Source organism: Falco punctatus (genome assembly GCF_963210335.1).
Source record: "Falco punctatus genome assembly, chromosome: 8".
Classification (NCBI taxonomy): Eukaryota; Metazoa; Chordata; class Aves; order Falconiformes; family Falconidae; genus Falco; species Falco punctatus.
Window position 1 is genome coordinate 12,275,156 of NC_137588.1, and position 13,380 is coordinate 12,288,535.

The window sequence follows — 13,380 nt, forward strand, 5'->3', positions numbered from 1 at the left end:
AGCAAGGGTTTATTGATGGAAGCAAATTAATTGGTGGACCTTTTACTTGTAATGATTTCTTTCCTATGTATGCTAATTTCTTACACGGAGACATTTTTTTCTGCTGATTTGATAGGCAGTGGCAACCAGATGTGCTGAATGTGTTTGTCCAGAGCTGCAAGAAGATGTACAGCATGCTACCTGCTGTGCAAGGCAAAATATATTTCTTTTTGTAACCTTTTCAAATCATAATTAGACCTGCAGCCTAGAGTATTTTTCATTGTGTTGTTACCATATTTCTTTTTAGACACAGACTTTTTTTACAGGCTCTATGGATCTGATCTTGCAAACAGGTAGAAGAACAGTGTTACCCCCATAAATGATCTCACAAAGCCTTGTGCCCAGCAGTGTGCAGGAATCGGTCCCAGGGATCTTGCAGTTGTTAGCGGTCTGATACCGATCTATACCTCTGCCGTAGCTACAATCTCTTGCTATTAAATAGAACGATGTGAGTCTGAATAGGTTGCAGTCAATTCAGAGTGCCACAGGTAAATTAACTAGATGAAATTTGACCATTGCATCGTTTCTGAGCTCCAATCTATACTCTGGATGCCCGTAACATTTTACGTCTGTTGCAAGGCTTTGCATCTTTGCACTGCCAAATACTGCTTTTAACTCTGTTCCGCTATATATCTCTCTTGCTTTTATTCCATTGTAGTGTTTTTGAGTGTTAGAGGAGTGAGTGGCTGCTTCATCCTTCATCTATAGCAGAGTTACGATTAGCCTATAATGCAGTTGCATTTGAACATCAGTAGATACAAAAGGGTATTCCTAGCTGAGGACAGAAATAAAGGTATTTGCTTTCCAGTTGGAGAACCATACCTTTAAATACCTTTACATCTACTTTTCATATGTTTGAAATGGAAAGGTTCTATACACAAGACAAACAGTACAATCTCAGTGATTTCTGAGATTACAAGATACATAATCGTTTCCTATTCATTCTCCGCTGTTTGACGGAGCACAGAAGCACCAGCCTCTCAACTGAACTGCCATTCACACTTGTACTCCAAGCCCCATCCTTTCTGATACATGCAGGCTTTTTTATATATATAAACCTGTAGTTTTATAGTACACCTGCCATTTTAATTTGGAGAAGGGGAGGGCAACAGTATTTTAAAGAATAGTGATCAGATTTGACTAAATATATGGATAAGAGAGTGGATGTCATTGCAGTGTGTGAGTATAGATTGAATTTAGCATTTAAATGCACTGCAGTTCTTCCCTATGGTGCTTCTACAGTAGGTCAGAATCCACGTTAAGTGTTTAGTTGAATTATTTATGCTAACAGGAAATTTTATTTGATCCATAATTTCAGCCTGGAATTTGCCAAATAGGAAGTAGTTGAAAATGACCATTAAGACAAAAAAAATGGGGGGTTGAAATGGGCATATTACCTGACCTCATGTTGTGGAGTGCAGAGAGATAGGTGGGAAGGATGTTCTTCCATGCAATAGGGACGAGCACCTGCCTTCTACCTGAAGAACAGGGCATTGGCATGAGAGGGAAGTTTATGTCAGTTAGTTGAGTCTTTGCAGAGCAAAATCATTGAGTGATCTAAATGTTGCCTAACTCTTGTTTTAAACCTGAAGTAGCATGCCTTTTTTAAGCAAACACTACTGCAAAAGGTCGAAATTCATCTGACTGCAAAGATTTGTGGTTCTGAGATAAAAATGTGGGATGGGAGTTTATATTTGAGACTTCACCTGTTAATAATAACTACCTCCAATAACATATTTTTTTAATTTATAAGCCAAGATAAATATTATACAGAATAAACCACAGAAAATCTCTAGCAGGTTTACCTGCAAATATTTGCTGTGTATGGCCATTAATTTATTTATTGCAAAAGGTAAGCGGAGAGTGTGTTGAAGCAAAATTTTATAATAAGGTATCAAGCCTTTTCCCCTGGCAAGGCCAGGCATTTCCTAGTCAGAGGCTTTACTAGAGCCTCAGGAAAAATTCAGCTAGGCTCAGCAGACTGTTAAAAGAGAATAACCCTAGCTGCAAGGGGTTTCAGGACATTGTGCTACAATTCTTTTTTTTTTTTTTTTTTTTTGAGACAAATGTTGTCTTCCAAATTTTTTAGTGTTGGTAAGTCAAGAAGAGCTTTGTATGTTGCCAGAAATATTTTTAACTGACTTCTAAAGTGAAAATTGAAAATGTGGGTGGATTTAGCTGTCTACTAATAGAAAAATCTAATGTATTCAGTGCTCTCTAAAATAATTTGTCTGACCGGCAGCTACTGCTCCAGAAATGTGCAGGTGTATTGTAGGTCTGTCATGTCATAGTTACTCTAGAGAATAAAAAACACTGACTCATCTCTAGGCTTAGGCAACTGAATCCCACCATGTGGTAAAAAATAGTTTTTTTCTCGAAGTAGAGAACGTTTTAAGTGTTCTCCCCTTAGCTGTTCATTACAACACATTTTAAAGGCAACAATTAATGCCTGACTGATTATTTTCAGTACATTAATGAAATACCATTAAGAACATTTGAAAATGTAAAAATATATGAGCAAGCAGATAATTTGGACTGGAGGGCTATTTCATTGTATGCAAGTAGCAAATGCTACTTTTTGGAGACTGTGCTTTGCCCAATGTAATTTGAATGAGTATGAGTTTTACTAATTTTTCAGATTACATACTGCATATAAAAGAGCCCTTGTTAATCATCATTAGAACATGAAAACAACATAAAAGTACTTTCTAAGTACTTTTTATCAGTTTTCTGAATCTTCCAGATAAATTCTGGGATTACCAAAACCATATTTTTTTCAAGGTTGCATACAGAAAAACATTGATGCATATTCAGTAGTTGAAGATCTTAAAATGTTTGCCATAAGCTACTTCTTTTACATCACTGAGAATTGCTCAGTTATATTCTGAATTTCATTAAGGATGATGAAAATCAGGGTGATGGAAAGATGCTTTCAATGTGTATCATTTGTATTCCTTCGGAATTTGTTATGTTTTTCATGATACAGTCTTGAAATTATAGTGATTGTGTATGTGAGGATGTTAAACATTGTAAACTCAATGATGACTTATCTGTCTTGAAAAACAGATGAGTAGATAGATATTCTTGGTAGTAAGTATTACATAAAATCATAGCAAACCAGACATTTCTTTAACTGGTGCTCAGTGACTCCAAAGTACTGAACTTCCTTTGACTTTACTTGAGTAACCCAAATTACGTGTCTGACTTAGTCCATGTAAAAACTGTGGAATTTAACAACTTATAAAACACTATTCAGAGGCAGGAACCTGTCAAAGATGGATACATAAAGATTGCATTGGGAATATAGTTTAGTGATTCCCTGTTTTTTGTTATGTCTACTCTTAAAATATAGAATTTATGATGTCCATTCATTCTTGTCTAAAATGCAGCAGTGAAACACACCTTTTGAACTTTACTGCAAATTACAGGAATGTGCTAAATACCTATTCTCTAAAGACTGCACTTCCAATTAAAGTAATTTTCAGTATGTTCATTGTACAGCATTTTGAGAGCTGGTTTCAAGATACAAGGCTGTATCAAAAAGCACAAAACCTGGAAAAAGTACTGTATAAAATATCAAATGAAAAATAATACATAAAATATGTATTAGAGGGCTGTAGCAATACACAGCATCTGATATAGGATTGGTCTTTGAAGTATGCCATACAGCTAAGCATCATTCTGCATTTTTCCTGTGATGGTGTTTTTTCTGACCAAGAAATGAGGGCAACTTATGTGTGAGTAAGAGTTCAATTTTTAATATGGGTCTACCGAACACTTAAGCTTTCACATTGACTAAAGCACTCAAGAATATTTTGCTTCATGTTCTTCTGAGGGCAAAGGGACATGGTAATTCCTTCCATGGTGTGATTCTTAGTTGTGAACGGAGACAGACTGATGCTCATAATTCTGCAAGTGCTTCCCGAGATCCTTATTGATATTATAGCACTGAAATACTGTAATATCATTATTCTGAACCTGTATCAATGGTCATACTTTCATATAGGTTATGGCTACCTGGTGATTTGTGTCTCTAGTAGCGTTAGTTCGTTCATTTTGATAAAGCAAGTGCCAGTCTGTGCAGAAGTGTCAGCTTTTGATACCTACCAGAGAGCCTGTACTTAGTAGATTTGCAATGTTTATAATAGCAGAAAAAGAAGGGGAAAAAACATTTAAAAGTAAGAAGCGCTATCAAGAAATTATTCCTAATCACATTACTATTTCCGAGGCATAACAAAAGAATTCTGGAAAAATCAAATGGCAAAATGCAAACCTCAGATGTCAGCTTGTCACTATGTTACATGTAAAGTAGTTATTAAAATCATTATGTTATCAACTGGTGAAGTTTAGACACACCAAATATAGCAACCTGCTTAATTGCTCAATATTTTATAATGAGTGAAAGAAAGGCAGAAGGGGAGGTGGGAGTGGAGAGAACAGTGTGTTTTCAAGGTACTCTGAAAGAACTTTTTTCCTGCAGAGTAAATTAAGCATATGATCAATAACACCTTATTCTTTGAATATAGAATATGGTATTAGAGGTGCAGCTGCCTGCTTGCCTATGTAGCTTAGAAATGGTTTCATTGAGATCTTCCAAGAATACAACACAATGCACGCTGACGTGGATTTGTAGCTTAAATCATTTCATGGACGCTACTTTTCTCTTGGGGAATCATATTAAAATGAACTGGTGTAGCCAAAACCAGTGTCTAAAATACTTAGGGTGCAGTGTCCAAATGTAATTTGCCATTGGAGTAAAGCTGGAGAAACTCAGCTGCAGTTACTTCAGGTTTGTGTTTGTATAAGGAGCAACTTGATTCTTGATTGTCATACTAGAGACCTGGCAGTGAAAAGGCTGAAACATGATTCGAGGATAAACCAGTAATTTACAGCATTGCTACAGTAACTACATAAAGCAGCCGAACAATGTCCAAAATATAAATTTGGGGGTAAAACCAAACAAACAAAAACCAAACCCCCCCACACACGCACACACAACCCCAAAAAACACCCAACCAAAACCAAATTAAGACCCAAACAAAGGAAAACCAAGCCCCCCCAAACCCTCAACCATTTAGTTTTGAAGAGTAAATGTACCCCATGTTGTGTGTTGTTCCCATAAAAGAAGTAAAGAACAAAGAAAATCTAATTTCTCCCAATAACATAAAGTTGTGATTACTGCATTTCTTTGTATTGTTTGTCTCATATTTCTTCAAAATTTGGATTTTTTTTTTCTTGTCCTGCACAGGGCATGAAATAAAGCTGTTGATGCAGAACCTACCAAGGGCACCCTTCTTCATTTGGGATGTAGTAATTTACCAAATAGCAACTAAGGGGACGGAACTGTATTTCTCCAGAGCATTGAAGGCTGTTAAATGATGCGCAAAGTCACTAAGTTTTCCAGGTTTATTATAGAAAATAACCTGTTTTCTGTTATTATTAAATATTCACCATTCAGATTCAGTTTTAGTTAAGAACTGGAGGACAGTCAGTCTTTCTTGCTTACCCATTATGTTTCCAAACAAGAAAAATGCAGAAAAATAACCTGTAAATACTGAAATAATTTGTTGAGTATATTTCTGCAGTCTGTAGAGGTCATTGCAAATTCTGCTATGTGTAAAAAAACAGAAAAAAATAAACTTTATCTCTTTTCTATCAAATCTAATTTTATGGAGTTTAGAGCACTGGAGAAATATGACTGGAGGGCAGCATTCACTAGTTGTAGTTTTTTTCCTGACTGGCAATTCTTGCCATGTCACAATAGGATTAGTTGAAGTACCTGTGTACTCTTTGGTAAAAGATCAAAGCCAAAGGAAATGTGCATCATATCCTCTTCTGAGGATAATTTATTGAAGAGAATGTACTTTAGATGTGTTGAAAGCATCGGTATAGTATGTTTTGCTTCCCTGGCCGTGGGAGTTGCTGGCATTGCATGCTCTAGATACATCTGTAGATTTGGTAAGCATTTAGTTGGAAGAATGGAAGGTGATACTGAGTTCATTACCAGGGCTATAATGAGATGTTATTAGATTTACATAATGGAACACTGGGAAATTCAAATACAATGTTCTGTCCAGCAGGAAAGTGTTTAGCTACTGTAGCGTCATGGTTATTTATTTCATGTCTCCCTACTTGCCAGGTAGTAGGTTGGTCTGGGAGGAGGTTAAAAATTAGGGATCCTATAGAGTAAGAAATACCTGCTTCCTTCTCTCTATACTTTGTGTCTTTTTTTGGATTAAGCTACTATTGTTTTGCCCAAAAGCATATATTTTTCCCATAAGACTTTATAGTAGAACTATTGTAATTATTAATTGTACTTTTCCCACAAGGACGTTTGTTGTACCAACACACATCCCTTTTTTGCATAGAAGAATTTCAACTTTCTATGAATTTATGCTTTAATTTTAGATGTCTCTGTTTAAAACCAGTTAACACATATGGGTAGAAATTATTAATATACCCACTCATCTAAACAAAGTATTCTGGATACTCTCCCTACTGTGATATGCTATCGTAATTAATTCAAGCAAATGTTTATATTCATAAAAATCATGTTCTTATTCAAAGTAAATAAGATATTTGGCAACCCCCCTGCCCAAAACCCCAAGGCCCAACACCAGGCTGATACGCTTGCCCACTAAATGGAATTAGTTTTATTCTTCCTAACAAAGCCACAACATTCAAGCCTTAAGTCTGTAGCTGGTTCAGTGACAGATGTGCCATTGTCCAGATGGACCTATTTTTTGTTTCTATTTTTTCACATCACCTTTATTCTGATGGGACCTCATTTACTGTTGACTGTGCTCTTCCAAATGCTTAAGGAAGCATAGGCGTATCTGTGCATTTTAAATACTCGGAGCATATTGCCCAAGTTCCTCTGAACTGGATATGGCAGGGAAAAGGATGACGTTACTATTTCTTTCGGTGTGTGCCAGATCTGCAGGGCTCATCTCGTATGGCTAGATGGGTAAGCTTATCTCAAAAAACTCCAATGGGAGCTTGCTTTTGTGTGGTTCAGAAGCAGTGTTAGTTGGAGGTGAGCAGAGTGGACATTGTGATGACTATTAGCTATATAAATTAGCTTATTCACACCTTCAGAATGAAAGAATTTTTTTGCTTATTTCTATGAAAGTATTTTAAAAATAGCTTCATGAAGGTACTTTGCATATGGTGTTAGAGTACTAAGCACTAGAGGGAAAGCATACTTAAGTCACCTAACACATATTCTGTGGTGAGGGACAGGAACCTTCAGTCTTGATTTCTTAAGCTCCTTTAAACTGTTTTTTGGAAGATTAAATGTGGTCCATCCCACCTAGATGTAGTGAAGGACTCCTAGGTGCTTTGGATTTTTTGCTTTGCTGGTGTGTGTGGCAGGTGTGTGCGCAATTTTCACTTTCTATTAAGGGGCTGTCAAACTCAATCTGTGTTGTCCAAAATCTTACATTGCGATGACAAAATTCTTATATAGTAATTATGTTTTATGTCTGCGCATAATATTGAAATTGGACAGAGAGAAGGCTTCCAATCTCCTTAATTTTCTACAAAGGTAGATTTTCTGCAGAGACAAAGGTCGAATCAGTGGTTGGGTTTTTTACTGAGGATGAAACCGCTTTGAATCTTAATTCCAAATTTATGACCTTTGAGAAGACTCCACAGGACAAAGTCTAGTTTGCTTGTGTACTTTGGCTCTAGGAAGTGTTTGTGGGTAAAAAACAGGAGTATAAGATGCTAATCAACCCAGACCTGATGTTTACTTCTTCTGTTAAGTTCAGACTGCTATTGTGTTTTTTGTTTGTTTTTTTTTTTCATTTGGTTTGGGTTTTTTCCCAGAAGATCACATTTAAAAAACAAAACAAAACAATGCCAAAAAATCAAACAACAAACCCACAACCTATTTAAAAAAAAAATCGATTAAAGCAGGCAATGATGACTGTTAGAAGCTGGCCACAGTACCAACATTTCTGATACAAAATACTCCCCTTTTACTCTCTGATATGAGAGCGGTGATGTAAGAAGAGCTGTACAATGTTCTGAGCAGTGATGTAAGAAGAATTGTAACGATCCCTTATCTGGAGGCAACCTCCAAATGCTTCAGAAGGTCTCTTGATCTCTTGAAAAAAGAGAGAGGTGCCACTAAAAAACCACTAACAATATGACACAGCAGATGTCTTGAAGTGTTAGGTCTTTATCTAGATTTTTTTTAAAAAAAACCTTTGTTTAAAAATTACATATTATTTGATTATATCTCTTACTTCTTGAGAAACTGTTCCGTTTGGTTACTTCCCTATTACATCACCACGTACCTGAAGATTTATGTCATTTTTTCACTGGGGATTCTGTGATTTGTTTAGATTTCTCTCTTGGAGGCGTCCTTTTCTCTGTGTTTGTACAGTCCTGATCCTAGAGGATGGACCTTACTGACCTCATGTTGTTATGTCAATATATAGATGTAAATTATTTTCATTATTGAAGGGATGGAAGTAGCAGACTTTTCTTATATAATTGCAGGCATAGTCAGCCCACAATGAATTTTAGGAATTTCCCTATGACGTCCATTTAAGAAAGCTGATTCGCAGCTTCTTTGAGTAGCTGTCAGAGATAAAATTTTCCCTTTATCTCTCAGCTGATAGAAAACTTCATTCTAATACAAAAATCACGTGAAGATTATAGTTATACAGAAGCAAATAACTGAGAAATTGTGCCTATCTTCTTCAGAAGGAAGGAAAAAGAAATTCAAGGTTTTGAGGACGTGCTATGGTTTTCTTCGTTAGGTTCAAACTACATTTGTATTAATTGTTCAGCCTGTACCTAGGAAATCACATGAACTGTTACCAGCAGAGTTACCCTTTGGGTTCTGTGAAACAAAGGCAGAATAGAAGGGCATGGCTGGATCAGGGAGGGTGGAAGTTGCTTGGGAAACAACAGATGGTGCAACGGTGCCAGTAGAAGTTGTAACTTTGTTAGCGTGGCATATTTGGTTATATGAATTTAGAGGTTATAGAGAAAAAGTTGAAAATTACTTTCAAGTCACTGGTTCAGAAAAGGATGAGAGGTGCGTTAGTGGGTGGGCGCAAGAGGGATATCTGTCTCTGGGTTCCTTAGCGCTTTTCTAAGTCTCGTTTGTAGGAATCTAATTACGCTTTGAAAGGCCCAATGACTTCAGTGGTGTTCTGATTCACAGCAGGGGTGATGGATTTGAATGTGGCATCTCTTGCACTTCCCGTTGCCTTTACTCTTTGTGATGGTCCTTCTTAGAAATGTTGGGGAAGGGAGAAAGCAAAGGGATAACAAATCTTCTGTTTCCTTTTACCAGTTCATTCTGTGTTCACAAGTTTGTGTATTAGCTGTAATTTGATGGTCTTGAAGCATCTCAAAACACGTTTGCTTTGGAACAAAAAGTCATCTTATAGTAAATTATTAATTTAGGTTTAGCTTTCAAGATGCTTGCTTGGTCTCTCTTCAGCTTTAGTTAGAAATATGAATATTGAAAAATGGCCAAGAGGAGCAGTAGTTTCTGAAGCATGAGTGTAGCTGTCTGAGGCAAACAGCCCAAAGCTGATTATGTGTATCAGCCTCCTCTACACCACTTGACCCCGACACATTTTGGAGCAGGCAGGTCCTCCTTATTTCATCAATGCCATTGTTAAAGACAGTGGCCTGTCGGCTGGTTTCTTACAGAGGTCAAACACATCACATGGAGTGGGACATCAGCATGACAGGATCTAAATTGCTTGCTTCACCAATTTCTAGCTGTATTGTAGTCTAACATCAAATCTTGTGGTTTCCTTGGAGCTAAAGTAAAAAAGACACACGTGGTGGGGGAAGAGAGGAGCGGAGAAAAAAATATAAATGGAGAAGAGTTAAGTTTTCAGCCAGGTGATTATTAATCTTAACTTCCAGGCCAGGGAGAGCCATGGAGGCATAGATTGCAAAGCTCTGCAATTTATTGGCTGAATTTAATGTTTTAAATAGAGTTAATTTAACAAGTTTTATGAAAGAAATACTGGTGATGTAGTAATACAAGAATTCTGTACTTTTATGGAAACACAGAATGCCCTTTCAGAAATATTTCAGAAAAATATCAGCATTTCAACACAATCACATCTTTTAAAATAGACTATTGAGAGAGTTCCACAATCCCTGGGAGCCAACACAGAAATCTGCGGAAACAAAATCAGTTGTTACTTTTGACTGCAAATAGCCCAGTGCTATATTTGTATGTAATCTTGAAGCTCCCCAAACTGCAGCTATTTTCCCAAATATGTAATATCACATCTTAGAGCAACAGAAGGGGCTGCATATTGGGTCTTAAGGTTGCCCTCAGAAGGCTAAATTCATCTAAGAGCAAATACTGCATCATCTTTTTTGCGAGCATCGTGTTGCAGTGGGGTAGTAATGGCCAAAATACTGTTTATATGTTAGAGCTGGACAGTGTTTTAGAGATTGAATGTTTTGCTCCAGATATTCCCTTCATACTAAGGGAATAAGTAGACTAAGAAATAAGCCACAAATGGTATGTGAAAATGAAAATAATTATGTATTTACCTTCAAATAACATACTTTACCAGAGAGAGCTGATTGTTTAGGTTAGACCAGGGGTCCTCAAACTTTTTAAACAGGGGGCCGGCACACAGATGAAGTGGCAGGCAGTCATCTGCGGCTGCTTGGTTCCCCCCTCCAACCCCCAGCGGGGGGGTCTGTAAATACTGGGGGTCGGATTGAGGACCCTGGGGGGCCGTATCTGGCCCATGGGCTGTAGTTTGAGGACCCCTGGGTTAGACGATGCAATTTAGAAAGAATTTGCTTCCCCAAAAAAATGTTATGTAAACTCCTAAATGGAATTTCATACATACAGAGCTGAGAAGAAAATGTGAACGTTATAGAAGTTTGGTAATCCAACAAACCCCACTGACATAGAGGTTAGACGTTTGTTTTTGTTTTGGTTTTTTTTTTGTTTTCTTTTGTTTTGTTATTGTTCAAGTATTACAGATTTTATCAGTGTTGAGCAAATCTGTTAGAATATGCTAAAAAAAGTGATGTCAGTTTCTGTAGTTCATCAGCCCTTTCATTTTCTTAACTGTCTGTTCCCATATACAGAGAAGATTTCCTTTGCTGTTCAAAATGGACAAACCCCTGTGCTCTGCCAGACACTTGAAATAGCTGCTGAGAGAATAGCCCTTAGCCCTCCCCTGTTACCTGGGTGTAAATGGCAAGGGAGAATCCGCTCCGGTGGGCTTTAGAAATGTATGTGGAAGGAGGGAAGAAAGGTAGTCAGACCACCTCCTTCATGCAGTTGGTTTGCATTTCAGAAAAGCTATCTGAGAGCCCACGGTGTGCAAGCCCTGTGGAGACTGCTAGGAAGGCAGCTAGGGTTTTGTGCTTTAATTAGTTGGAAGGTAAATGCTGTTTTGTAGGTGGGTTCTGTCAGCTAATCAGCCTTTCATTCATGTGTTGTTTTCTCTTGTCATTTATTAAGAGAGCTGTAGCATGCTTGGAGCTTTTTTAAAACCTTGACAGAAAAAGTGACAGATGTCTCGAGCATGGCAATCCGCAGACTCTCTTCCACTGTTTTTGGAAAAGGCATTTTGCAGTCTGTAACATAAATAGCTAAATCAGATGGAAAGGATCTGTTGAAAACCATTGCTCTAGCATGAATAGGAGACTTGATAGATTTTAAATTCCCTTATATACGCGCAGATTCAAGCCATTTTTCTAGGTACTATTAGTGTTGGTACTTACACATTTTAAATAAGGAAATCATCTCATCCCAAAGCTATCACTTATAAACAACTATTGTTAATATATTTAATTCAATATTGTAAGTCTGGAGTAACCCCAGTCTGAAACTGAGTCTTTAAAATGATGCTAAGTTACATCAGTTGAAATGAGATTTGTGAAACTGTTTTTCTGTCATGAATGCAAGCATGGATGATTTCCTTTTTTAAGTAAGGTAAAATCAAAGATGTTATTTGTATTGACACTGATGTTTTCACACTAAAACCCATGAAAACACCACATGGCAATCAATTGGTGGTGTTGGCTATTACATGACTGTAGCTTTGCAGTATGTTAGTTTGATTCAGGTCAGGTGGGCTGAAATAAAACCATCTGAAGCAAGTCTCATTTTGTATGGCATTTCACAAGTGCAAGATGATAATTGCTGTCACTGAAGCATGACTGCTCTTGTAATGAATACTTTCCACTTGCGTTCAGAGTATGTAGCTCTGTGTGTGTAGTACAGCATGCTTTAATCTTAAAATAATAAGCTAATTTGAAATTGAATTTATTGTTCAATAAAGTTTATTTGACAGAGGTTCTGGCTTCAACAGTCAAGTGCTCAGTGTTTGCTTTTAATTACGTAGTGTTGGAGAGATCCTATGCGGCTCTTTCTGTGATGACATGTGTTTCCAAACAGCTATGTTGATGATCAAATCTGAAAAGCACAGTTTTAAATTGGTTAATGAAGTTGTTAGCCCAACACATCATGTTTTCTCCTCCACACTGTTCAATCAAATCAGTGTTATCTAATTTTACAGTGGCTTTAATGTGGTCCTCTTGTATTTAGGTAGGATTGTTCGGCTGCTTCACTTTTCCATTGGTCTTGCGCACTGATGATACTTAGGTCACCTTTCTGTTCACGTAAAGTCAACACGTTCAGCGGTAGGTTAAGAGCTACTCCCTTCTTGCTGGAAAAAATAAGTACAATAGGATGGTTTTGCCGTCTGGTCCTCCTGTGCAACTAGAGCTAGTTTTCTATATGTTAATATATGCTAGGGCTGCATGAAAGTTGTAAGGTCTCTTTGGACATTAATAAATGTCACATGGGTGTTGTGATCCTCTGGTCAAAGATTCTTCACCCAAAGTCAACTTGTTTGACTGAGTATGGGAAAACTGAGAACCACTGAAATGAAAAAACAGAGGTACAAATATATACCTGAGTGTGTGTGTGTGTGTGTCTGTGTACAGAAAATTCTTGATACAGGAAAGTTTTTGAACTGAAGAAGGAAATGCCATGTTTTGTTGGACAGCAAATGTTTTTCAAGTCTGTCTTCAAGGGCATTACTATGTGGGTCCTGCTGCCTAAAACTAAAGAATGTGTTGGGGATGTACGCTTGAACTTCTGTGTCATGATTTCAGAAGATATGGATAAGAAAAGAGGACAGAAAAAAAATGTACTCTATTGAGGTCAATCTTTGCTTGCTGTGCACACCAGCTGTGGACCTGTGGGATGGAGCCAGGTTCCATCTTTCTGCTGGGAACTTCTCCTAGCATGGTTAATTTGGCTCCCGGTAGAAACTTCTGTTAATTTCATTAATGTGAACTAGTTATGAAGTCTACTCC

General features: G+C 37.3%; 1 protein-coding gene across 16 annotated transcripts in view; it reads left to right on the plus strand.

Moving 5' to 3' along the window:
• Positions 1-13,380, plus strand: part of ZNF804A (zinc finger protein 804A) — a 228,827-nt gene that overhangs the window by 89,723 nt on the left and 125,724 nt on the right. The window lies entirely within an intron of this gene.